We start from the raw sequence: 13,486 nt of genomic DNA, 5'->3' as shown, positions 1-13,486 counted from the left end.
TCAAATACCAGCTCTAGCTGTTAGTTTATAATATTGGTAGTGATTTGTGTAATCAAATACCAGCTCTTGCTTTTTTGTTTATAGTATTGGTAGTGATTTTGTAATCAAATACCAGCTCTTGCTGTTAGTTTATAGTATTGGTTGTGATTTGTGTCATCAAATACCAGCTCTTGCTGTTAGTTTATAGTATTGGTAGTCATTTGTGTCATCAAATACCAGCTTTTGCTTTTAGTTTATAGTATTGGTAGTGATTTGTGTCATCAAATACCAGCTTTTGCTGTTAGTTTATAGTATTGGTAGTGATTTGTGTCATCAAATACCAGCTCTTGCTGTTAGTTTATAGTATTGGTAGTCATTTGTGTAATCAAATATACCAGCTCTTGCTGTTAGTTTATAGTATTGGTAGTCATTTGTGTAATCAAATACCAACTCTTGCTGTTAGTTTATAGTATTGGCAGTGATTTGTGTAATCAAATACCAGCTCTTGCTGTTAGTTCATAGTGTTGGTAGTCATTTTGTGTAATCAAATACCAGCTCTTGCTGTTTGTTTATAGTATTGGTTGTGATTTTGTAATCAAATACCAGCTCTTGCTGTTAGTTTATAGTATTGGTTGTGATTTGTGTCATCAAATACCAGTTCTTGCTGTTAGTTTATAGTATTGGTGGTGATTTGTTTACTCAAATAGAGCTCATGCAGTTAGTTTATAATACTGTATTGATTTGTGTGTGTGCTCAAATAGAGCCCTTGCTGTTGGTCGATATAATTGATGGGGATTTGTGTACTCAAATATCTGCTCATGTCTGACACTTTATGGTATTGGTAATGGTTTGTGTACTCAAATATGAAAATTTATAGCATTGGTAAATGATTTTTGTACTCATATACCAACTCCTATACTAAATGCTGAGGTTTTAGGCAATTTCAGTCAACATGTAGGAGATGCCAGTCAAGCAGGTGCTTTTCCTTTTCAAGAATAGGAAGCAATTGTACTTACTGCTTGGATTTTAGCCTATCATTTAGGTTAGCTTTATAGGTTTGTTTTTATTTGTTCAGTTAGTGTAATAGGTGGTGAACAGCAAATTATCTATCGGTTTTTGAGTGCAGATTTCATTCCCTACTGAGGAAAATGCATACAAATATTTATGGCCAATATGGACCGATTCCTCGGAAAACTCACAGGTGCATAAATTTGTTCTACAAGTTTAACACCAGGATATTGGAAGTAATTCAGAACCATGTTATTGACTGCATTTTATTGAAGTGCTAATCACACTTTACATTGCCCTCTCAGGCCCCTCCTGCCAATGTGTTTCCTGTTTTCCTGGTTTTAAAATTATGGTAGCAGGTAATTTCTTTTTTAAACATTATGTATATTTAATGTGATTTTAGGTCATTTTTTTTTTAACCATAGGGAAAAATTGCTAGGGTTGGCAATGAGAGACAGGGGCAGTTGGCTGACAGGAATCATGTTTTTGTGGCCTCATTTTGATGTCATGCATATATATCAGAGATCCTGAAATCCATATCATTGGTGAACATGTCTTGGGTGGGGTTGCACAATACTATCAGATATTAGTATGTTTCAATAGGAACATTGTGATATGAATAATGCAGTATTAATTTATTATATCGATATATTATGATACATAAAAAGCTTTTATGACTCTAGTATTATTGTAATAATAATTTTAGCAGTATTTTCACAAATGACATGAGCATATTAGAATGAAGGTAACAGAATTCCATGGTAGTAAATCTTCCCCCATTTTGTTAAAGAATAAGCACTTTGTTGATATTGGTCACTGACTTTGACTTTAAAGTCATATCAATATGGGCTTTTGACCACAAGACATCTTGTGGTGTCTGTTTGTTCCTGAATGTAAATGACAATCTGACATTCAGTATGACAACCATGGTGGCCATCTTGGAAGTTTGTTATATCGACTTACAGGATAATGACTTGGTCCTAAATCAGAATAGATATCAAATATGGCTGCTAGAAGCAACATGCTGAAAATATTGTCACTAATTCTTCTGAATAAAAGTTCATATTTACATGGGTTTTTCTCCATTGAAGGTCTTCTAATCTTACATTCAGCATCTCTGCTACAGCAGATAAGCTGAAAATCTTTTTTGATTAAGAATATCAGAGAAGATTCCAACACTCAGCAGTTAAAAAGAAGAAATGGTTTTTGTCCTGAATTCCTGGAAATTATTTTTGGACAATAGAGCATCAATCCCTTCAAGGGACTCTTGCTATTGTCAAGGCCTCCCTTTCACTCATTATGTTTCTGAGGGACTATTGTGTATGTTTAAGGCTTAAAAGGTATGTTTCCTGTTTCCTGTTTGTTTAACCTGTATTGATTATCATTGGTTTAACATGCTGTGCATTGCTAGGAAAAAGAATTTCAGTGTCAGTTAATGGTTGCACCAAAATATGTCATTGACCCTTATATTTCATTTTTGGCACAAAAAAGTAGCATCTGTTGAACCTACAGACTGCATGAAATGACTCCAGAAAATAAAGCTCGATAATCATTATTGGTGATTTGCACACAACTCAAGTTGGCTTCCTGAATAGAGTACATTTTCTTGCCAAAGAAAGCAAAAAACAATACATTTCTTTGGCAGACTGAATTGTATTTTGTTGATTTTTATTTGCTGGGAACCAACGAAGAGCACTTTGCTAGTAACCACAGATGTGGTGAGATGAAATCTTCAACAAAAAGAAAAAAGTGTCATTATCTTCAAAGCAGTGCACAGGGAATAAATATTCAAGTATTAAAAATAAAATGCTCGAGAGGGATGGTTACTAAAGCAATAGGAAATTCCCATTTTAAAACCCCACAGCAGGGGAGGCCGATAATGAATGTGTTTGAAGTTTCATAAGTAGAAAAGAAACACCCAATGCAGCTTCTGTTGTTGTTTGTGAATATTTTTTTTTTAATTGCTCTACTTTTTAACCTGTTATGGACACTCTGGCCCCACTTTTAACAGTTCTTGAATCTACACTAGATTTTGGAATTCAGCTTGATTGATTTTATTCAACAATTGTTGAACACTGAACATATTTCTGTTAATGGGTGAAATATGCATATAATTATAATCTTGAAATCAGACCACTTTTAATTAATTCTGTAATCTAACTTGATCCTTAAATGTTTCAGACTAATTTTTTTATTTTTTTAAATTTTAAATAATGTGTAATGTGAAGGACTTTGCAACAGAGTGGCAAGTACTTTATGAAGGTCTTAACTTCGTCTTGATAGAATCGTTTAACAAATTACTCCAAGTTAGTTTATTAAAGTACTATAATCACAAAATTGTTTCTTGGAGGAAGGTGGCTGCTAAAACAGTCTCACCATCGTGTCTCATTGGCATTTTAATAACTTCTGGTGTTTCTGCGTTAGACTTAAATCTCAGCCTCTCTCAGCATAATTCCAAAACATGGTTGAAGTTTTTAAAACATCCGTCACTATGACCAGATGACAAGAAAACATTATTGTGTTTTGTTAGCTAAATCATTTTCACCAAATAACAAAAATAAGGCAAACATTTCCATTGAATTAAATTCATTTTTTAAAGATGGCAGTGTACATGTGAAGGAATCTTTCGTTTTTAATTTTTAAGCTGAGTGAAGTCATGCAAAAGCAAAGGAGTGCACTGTAGTATGGTATTCACACACCCTTCAGTTTATACCACCCCCACCACAAATTGTAAAAACAAAAAGTATCAAGGATATAAAGAATTTGCAAAACTTATTGATTTCATTCATTGATTTATATTTTCTAATATTTAATAATGTTTACATGTCATGCTGACCCTGACAGAATGCACTGTGAAATTATTCTACAGAAACTATTTTACACAATTTTGTACCATCACAATTGTGTACAAGTTACTATTCCTAACCTCACTGAAGTACAAATCGTAAGCACAATTATTGATATGATCCCAAGGTTAATTTATACTCCATGGTCAGTTTAATCCTTAGGACAATGGAGGGTGCTGTGACAACCCATTTGCATATATTGCTTTAAAACTCATGTTCATTTTGACCAGTGATTGAAGCAAGATTTAAAAGTATACATGTATTGTGAAAATTTCTTGAAAATTGGATGAAAAATGGCTGGGTTTATAAAGAGTTGCAGTTATACATATGATATAGCAAATTTTGTTTATTTTGCCATAATCTTGGCAAGATTTTCTCTGTCCACCCAGGTAGGCAACAATTCACATGTATATGGCAGTTGAATTGGTTAGCAATCCTTTGGAATGTCTGCTAAGTGCTACATGATTGACAGATGCCACTCTCATCCAATGTGTCAATTTTCAGATTCCTTCACAAAAGTGCAGATATGTTGTTAGTCAGATATGCATCATTTTAATTCAGAGTCAGTTACTGTATATACCGGTACTTGCTTATAAGACGAGTCCAACTGCAAACTGCACAGACCCAGATTTGGGTCTGTGCAGTTTATTATCAGTAGAACAGCACAGACCCTGATCTGCAGGAACATTATGCTACGGCAGATAAGGATACATGTTGTTTTTTGTAGTTTGTCTTGACTTAACAAGCAAATATATACAGTACATATTGCATTTTTTTATGTTTGTGAAATAATAATCCCTATTTGGTAGTTGAGTTAGTTAGACAATTAACAAGACTTAAGTTTACTAGAAAGCTACAAAACTGGCAAGTATTCTGATTTCCATTATCATAAGTATTTTTTTACAATAATCAAGAACAACATTAATTGCAATACATGTACATTCTGAAATGTCCAGCAGTTGACTTTGGTTTCTCTCCAACAGTACATTTTGCAATTCAGCTAAGGTACAGATTCAGTAGTTCATTTGCTTTTTAAATGAAAAAGACCCCAAAGTTTTTTAAAATAAAAAACAACAAAAATTGTGGTATAGAGTAGGAGGATGGGAGTACAAATTCAACTTTTTCTTGTTTATAAAATGAAAATCAGTTTTCTTAAAAGTTGAAATTGAAGACTTTATTCATTGTCTCATTTAATCTTGGAGATAAGAGTGGACATTTTGTTACCTGGATATTTTGTTACCTGTTCACATTTATATCATTGTGCAAGCTGTCTTCAGTTTGAGATTTGAACAATACCATTATTTCAGTTATCTTGATCACTGTTCTTTAAACACTGATATTTGCTTAAACATTCCAACTTTCTATGCTCTACGGTTCAGGAAAGAAAATGTTTAGTGCAGGGGCATTGCTACTGTAGAGTAGAAGTATGCAAAGGGGCTCACAAATTGTTTTTTGCACTATTGATTAAACAGGTGTCCTAGCATGGTAGACACTGTATTTGTACTTGTTTTTGGACAGAATTTCTAGTCAGCACCAATAAAAACTAATTCTATTCAAGCGTAGCATTTAACTTTCTTGCCTTTAACTCTGTAGAAGCATTTGGTCGCTCTTAGGAGCCATTTTAGGTAGTTATTCAAGTCAATTTTGGGTAATTCTCCTCAGCTAATGTTCTGTTTGGTCTTTTTGGAAAGTTGTTTCTGGATTCTGAAGTTACAAGAAAACCATCTTGATTTTAGATTATTTTCTTAATCAAACTATATGTGATTGTGTGAGCAAATATACTTGTTTACTCAGACAATGTTATTGTTAGTCAAATATGAAACAATTGTTGCAGGACTTTGAATCAGTATATCGGTTGTTTTGGCTTTTTTTCAATCATTGACCACTGTTGTGCTTGGGAATGTAGAATATACCTGATGCACTTTCCTCCATGTTGGAAGAAGTGAGATTTGGAGTCAGGGGTATTGGTGGCTTACTGGTTAGCATGCTGGACTTGTGACCAAGAAGGTGTGAGTTTGAATCCTTCCATTGGATCAGACTAGGGTGGCTGCCATGGTATGTCCTTGGGCAAAGCACTTTACTCCAATTGCCATGGCACATAATAACCTACTTGTGTTGATGTGCCATAAAATACTAAACCAAACCAATCTTTTCTATTGACAGTGCAAATGTATGTGTTTGCAAACCAGTCTTTTCTATTGACAGTGCAAACATGTGGTTCAGCCTATGTAAAATTGTTTGACTTGGCTAAAATTACTTTTAGAATGCTAAATCGATAAGTTCAGCTTTGTTTTACTTTTTATTTACTAGTTTATATTTGGACCATGGACCCTTTCAGTTAAGATTGTTTGTATCACTACTGGTAGATAACTGATAGATTTTACTATATGATTTAGGTGTATAACAGTTGGAGAAATTCTTCTGATCACAAGAGATATTATAAAGCTGTATGTAAATAAATGAAAAGAGCAGAAAATGGGTTTGCTTTCCATGTCTGTATTATTAATGTGCATGCCATCAGATTTTTGCCATAGTATACCTTATTAAAAGTGACAAATTTGATTGACTCAGATGAAACAGCTTCTTGCTTGTTCACAATACAGGTACATTTATGACCACTGAGGCTTTTCATGTTTTTCAATAGTGACATCACTGCATGTAAGTTTTATGGAGGATTCTGGGAAATTGTGCCGGTCTCTCTATTCATGAAATTCAGCTAGTGCATTCAGTTTTTATTCCATTTAAAAAAAACACAAACAAACAAAGTATTTTATATTTATTAAGTATTAAATTGAAATGCATTTCAGTAAAGAATTAATGTTCAGTATGGATGGTTTATAATGGGGTCTTACATCTCAATGGTCCTTGTGTCTATATCTGTCCGCTTACTTGTCCATGTCATCATTAATCAGTATATTTCTGTTTCCATTCATTCAATATGAGATCATTTAATAATGTCTTTTTTCAATCACATAACACAGTTAATTTTAAGGGTTTTATTAGGTTTTTTCTTTACAGAGTTATGGCCCATGATTGTGATTTTCATACCTGGCTTGGCTCATTCAGCAACAGTTAAAGGCATTTTACTATTGTGTTCTATTGATGAATGTATTTGTTATCTGGCTCTTTCTGTACTTCCCGAGTCAAGGACCTTGAAAATAAAATTTTGAGTTGACTTTCAGAATTGACTGGAATCTGTATATATGTAGTTTTGCAACCTTAACAGATTTGGATGCTATATGATATATTAACTATATATCAGGTGTTGACTTGCTTTCCTGTCTCATTTTGACTTAGAATTTTGCCCTTCAAATCTCACACAATAACTTTTGAAGAACTTTAATCATGTATTGAAACCAAATTTTTGTTTGAGGTTTTTGATTAGGAATACATAGGTCAGGTTTGATTCTCACCTCTTTCCAGTAAAATATGCAACTTGGCCCGAAACAAAGCAGGGAACTTATTATGGTTGTGGAACTGCAATGCAAGATGCTGCATTAGAGATCCAGCTTGATGCTTGTCAGTCATGCTAAATACTATACGTTGGAATTTATAACTTTGCTTTCAAATCAACAAGATCTTTTGTATAGACTTGGCTTACAGCCTGCCTTTTAGGTCCAAGAAATGTCTAGATAGTTTGAACATTACGGTTATACCACGTGTCTCTTTTTATATCCATCTTTCCACATCCACAGAAACAGTGAGTGTAATTTATGTTATTTTTTGAGGGGGAAAAGTGACTAAAGACTGGGAATGTAATCAATACACATTGCAATTCTAATGCTTGCAGTTCTTTGATAGTCTTCAGAACAATGTTTCGGAACTTTAGAGTGATTACAGTCACTAGGCCTGGCATAACCCCCAGTCTTGTTGGTCAAGAGTAGTGATGTTAACATGGTGGGCAAAGCAATGATAACAAAAGTTATAACTTTTGAAACCAACATTTTTACACATTTTGAATGTGAAAGACAGGCTGGAATCAAGTGTACTCTAAACTTGATTATGCAAGTGAACATAAGGTGCAAATGTGATACCTAATTGCTGTTTATGTCTGTCGAAGTATTGATGCAAAAATTGGAATTGCTATATTTAGAAGAAATTTCTCACACCACCCAATCTCTTGCCACCAGTAATTACGGCAAGTAAATTTCATTATACCACATGATTTGTTTTTTCATTCCCCTTTCACTTCCCACCCTTTGCCGAACCTGATCAAAGTACAGATGAATCTGTATGTAAATAATACTGACCATCCTCGAACATCCTCCATGTTTTCAGTTGGAACAATTCCTTTAGTGAATTAAAAACATCGACTGCCTCCAAAACATGGTTCCTACTTTAGAGAAACCATTAGGGTATAGCTCAGCGCTTACCACCAGTCATTGTCTTGGTTGACTGCTTTCAAGGTCATTCACGAAAATAGCTTGTGTAACTTATTGCTAATAACAGGGACTACCACAAGTGCAGTTAGATTATTTAAAAGCTGAAGTAAGCATGGATAAATTGTTTTATAATTTTCTGTTGCTTTGCGAGAAGCTTAATTTTATTAAAACTCGTTTGATTGACCTATGCATTATTTTTTGGACCACTCCAGTGGCCTAGTGGTTAGATTGTCCACTTCAAATGTGGCAGGTCTTGGGTTTGAACCAAAGACTTATAAAAATGGTACCTACAGCTGTCCCGCTTGGCTCTCAGCATTAAGAGGTTAGTGTTAGGATTGGTCAGCCTAGTGTCAGGATAATGTGATTGGGTGGGACAAGACATTACATGACTGCAGCATGATGTCCCAGTGCTAGACATCACTATAAACTGCCACACTGCACACATCGTAGCGATATGACTGAAATATTGTTAAAGCTACATTAAAAATCCAAAGACATGCTCACATTATTTTTTAAAGGCTGACTGGTTTGAATTTGCCCGTGTTTACCTACCTACCTGTAACATACCTACCTCGTCTGCCACTCTCAGTCACTTGCCAGTTTCATACATGGATGGGTAATTGAGGAAGCAAAATATCTATGTTTAGAATATACTTGAATATATATGCTTCTTAAAATGGTTCTTCTCTTTGTACTTTCATATAAATGCAGTGCTATTTTAAAAAAATTGTTTTGTCAGTGTACAAATAAATACTTGCTCTGTGTTTCAGAAACAGATTTTTTAAAATGAAATTTTTTTTACAAAAAGAACAGACGTGTTTTTTTAAATAATACATGGAACTACCATGGTGTTATATTCTATGTTATCTCTTGCCATTATCAAATATTCTTCAGTTACACAAAGCAGCTGTCATATTAAAAAAAATGAGGATATAAACGTTACTCTAAGTTTCATGATCACAAACATGAACATTATAGATGTACATTTTATTATTTGTCATTGTTCTCAAGTCTTCAGCTTCATTTTTTCAGCAGACTTTTTATTCAGAACTCTATAATTTCATTTTTCGTGTAGACGTTTTATTCAAAACTTATACAGTTTTGTCCTGAATCATTGTATTTTCACTTGCACAGAATATAGAATGTACATTGTTTTTTTTATTTTATACAAATGTCCTCAGAATTGTTAGCTCACAAACTTTTATTAAATAATACAGCACTTGAAAACACAAGTACATTTGAAAAATAAATATAAGAATGACCATTTTTGAAGCCCATACAGCAGGCTCACCTTAGACTTTGGCCAAATGGCCAAATTATGAGCCTTTATGTATAATGTTTGTTGAAGTAATTGGTCTCACTTGCAAAGAATTTAATGCACATCTACGTTCTCTTTGTTGTTATATTGCCCGTGTTCACAGCTTCCCACATTAGTAGAACTTCCAATAATTTTCTTATGAAATATGATAAATATCAGGGGAATATAAGTGCATCAAATTTTAGAAAATGGCATGCTGTTGGGAGCATTCATGCTGTTAGGATTGTTATTGATACTCTTGAGAGACTGAAGGCAATACAGGCAGGCCTGTCATGTCTCTGTTTCACTGCTTGATTGAATGGCAGGGATTTGAAGGCCATAGACAAGTCCACAGTTGGAGAATATATCTGAAAGTCTTCCCTGCCAGTGGTGCTAGCTGTCAGATGAAATGAATGCTGAGGTTTGATCTTTAATGGAGGGGTCATTGGTTAGAGACATACATGTACACAGGAATTGTTTCTGTCCTTATAGGTATAGTTGGTTAATATTACACACATACAGAGAGAGAGAGAGAGAGAGAGAGAGCACATGAATAGAATAATATTGATTGCACTGAAATAATTAAGATTTTTTCAGGTAATAATTTGATTTAAAGGAGAGAGAGAGAGAGTGAGACTGCTTACATGCCTGTAATAAGATTGTACTGAAATAATTAAGGTTTTGCAGGTAATATTTTGATTTAAATAAGAAAAGTATACAGAACCTCTTCAGTTAATTGGAAGTGAGATGCATAATCTTGCTAAGTTCAGCATTATCATTACTGTATAAAAGGTAAAAGTCCACAACATTTGCATGTGTAAACAGTTTAGTTTACAGTCTGTAAGCATTTACACAAAATCACTAACCATATTAACAACACACATGGTTACTGAGACATATATAATACATCTCATATTCTTATGTATGTCTGTGTAATCCGATTCAAGTTACTGAGACATATAGAATACATCTTATATATGTCTGTGTAATCCGATTCAAGTCACTGAGACATATATAATAGATCTTATATATGTCTGAGTAATCGATTCATGTTGCTGAGACATATAGAATACATCTTATATATGTCTGTGTAATCCAATTCAAGTCACTGAGACATATATAATAGATCTTATATATGTCTGAGTAATCGATTCAAGTTGCCGAGACATATAGAATGCATCTTATATATGTCTGTGTAATCCGATTCAAGTTACTGAGACATATGTAATACATCATATATATGTCTGTGTAATCCGATTCAAGTTACTGAGACATATAGAATACATCTTATATATGTTTGTGTAATCATTTCAAGTTACTGAGACATATAATAGATCTTATATATGTCTGTGAAATCGATTCAAGTTACTGAGACATAGAATACATCTTATATGTCTGTGTAATTCGATTCAAGTTACTGAGACATTTTGTAATAGATCTTATATATGTCTGTGTAATCCGATTCAAGTTACTGAGACATATATAATAGATCTTATATATCTTTATGTAATCCGATTCAAGTTACTGAGACATATATAATAGATCTTATATATGTCTGAGTAATCGATTCAAGTTGCCGAGACATATAGAATACATCTTATATTCTTATATGTCTCTGTAATCCGATTCAAGTTGCTGAGACATATAGAATACATCTTATATATGTCTGTGTAATCCAATTCAAGTCACTGAGACATATATAATAGATCTTATATATGTCTGAGTAATCGATTCAAGTTGCCGAGACATATAGAATGCATCTTATATATGTCTGTGTAATCCGATTCAAGTTACTGAGACATATGTAATACATCTTATGTCTGTGTAATCCGATTCAAGTTACTGAGACATATGTAATAGATCTTATATATGTCTGTGTAATCCGAGTCAAGTTACTGAGACATACATAATACATCTTATATATGTCTGTGTAATTGATTCAAGTTACTGAGACATATATAATACATCTTATATATCTCTGTGTAATCCGATTCAAGTTACTGAGACATATATAATAGATCTTATATATGTCTGTGTAATCCGATTCAAGTTACTGAGACATATATAATAGATCTTATATATCTTTGTGTAATCTGATTAAAGTTACTGAGACATATATAATAGATCTTATATGTCTGAGTAATCGATTCAAGTTACTGAGACATACATAATAGATCTTATATATGTCTGTGTAATCTGATTCAAGTTACTGAGACATATGTAATACATCTTATATATGTCTGTGTAATCATTTCAAGTTACTGAGACATATAGAATACATCTTAATATATCTTTGTGTAATCAGTTCACATGTCCAGGTAGTACAGTCAGTTGCATTGTCAAACTTTGTCGTCAGTACACATGTTGCAGTACAAGCATTATCACGATGATTCCAAGGTTGTGTTACCTAAATTTTCAGAAACTATATGAGAAAATGTCATAATAAGAGGTAGATATGTAGTAAATAAAATAATTTCAAGTTTAATAAGGTATTTCATGCACGTTGTCAGTGGTTTACATATGAATAAATGTCAGCTGAAGTACTGTGTATGTGTGTGATTTGGATTTTTAACATGGCTTTAAGAATTTTTCAGTCATATCGCTACGGTGTCTGCAGTGTGGCAGTTTATAGTAATGTCCAGCACTGGGGCATGATGCCATAGACATGTAGCATCATGTCCCCCACAGTCACATTATTCTGACATCATGTCGACCAGTCCTAACACTAACTTCTTACTGCTGTCAGTGCCAAGTGAGGCAGCTGTTAGTACCATTTTTATAAGTCTTTGATATGACTCAGCCAGGGATCAAACCCACGACCTCCCACATCTGAGGCAGACACTCTAACCACTAGGCCACCGGAATGGTCAGATGTAGTACTGTACAGATTGGAGGAAAAGGTTGAGTTTCAAATCTGCTTTGATTAAATGGTATCATTTTGAATATTGTGTACCATGTAAATATTTAGACATTTTGGTAGACTTTGCAGCTTTAGTAAAAGGTCAAGGTCATATTTGATTAGGTCATATGACCTTGGAATTGTTTGAGTACCATGTGGTAGGACCAATATTGGGAATAATACAGCCTCTGTAAACATTACAAGTTTTCCCCAAATTGCTGCATCCTGAAACAATTATGGTACCTGTATTTATTTTTATAGCTATTTGAATACCACTGTAGTAAATCATTATAGGAACTGGTTTTCTGGCAGGAATTGTATTTAATTTATTTTCCACCTGCTATTGATGAAGAATTAATGGTAACAGTAATGTTTTGCACTTACATATACCAGATAATTAATGATATTCATCTGTATGCTAACCCAATCTTCAAAAATGTAAGCTAGAATTTACTTGAATATATACTCAACGTTATTTTTTGTGCTTTTGGTTATGTATCATATTACAGGGTTGGCTTTGCTTTTGCTTTGCTGTGCAGTGCTTTGTAATGATTTGATATAAAGCTATGCAGACTTTATATGTCTGCTATCATGGCTTGAAATGAGCTGTAACCTGCTAGCCTGAGACCACTCAATTTCCAGTTGGGCTCCTAGTTTGAATAATGTCAATATTCTTACATCCAGAAAAGTTTCAGATGATGCCAGTGAACATTTGTGGGAAAGACTTTTGAAGATTCAGCAGGACTAGTAATTTTTCAGTCAGCTTGTCCTTCTTTATTGAAATTTAATATTTAATATCTTTACATTGCTCTTAAATTTTGCTCTGCCATTTTTTTTTTTTTAAACCCTTGGCTCTTGGCATACAGTCAAACTTGTCAATAGAGGTTGCCCGTGGGTAAAAGGTAAAACTCGTCTTTGTACACAGGTGATCTTTGTAAATGGGTTCACCCTTTAAAATTAATTTTTGAACAAATATCATGCATCGAATATCATATGTCTTTGAAACAGAGGTCTGACTCTTTGGTCATTGTACAAGTTACACTTGGAAAGAGCTGTTCATGTTCTACAGGTAATA

The 13,486-nt window shown here is 33.6% G+C and overlaps 1 protein-coding gene across 2 annotated transcripts in view; it reads left to right on the top strand.

Annotated features, from left to right (window-relative positions):
* Positions 1–13,486, top strand: part of LOC149780550 (solute carrier family 12 member 4-like) — a 241,300-nt gene that overhangs the window by 67,891 nt on the left and 159,923 nt on the right. The gene's annotated exons all lie outside the window — the stretch shown is intronic.

Source organism: Sinohyriopsis cumingii, chromosome 16 (genome assembly GCF_028554795.1).
Source record: "Sinohyriopsis cumingii isolate HCF-2022 chromosome 16, ASM2855479v2, whole genome shotgun sequence".
NCBI classification, from domain to species: domain Eukaryota; kingdom Metazoa; phylum Mollusca; class Bivalvia; order Unionida; family Unionidae; genus Sinohyriopsis; species Sinohyriopsis cumingii.
Note: the sequence above shows the minus strand (reverse complement) of the source record. Positions and strands in the feature narration are given on the sequence as shown.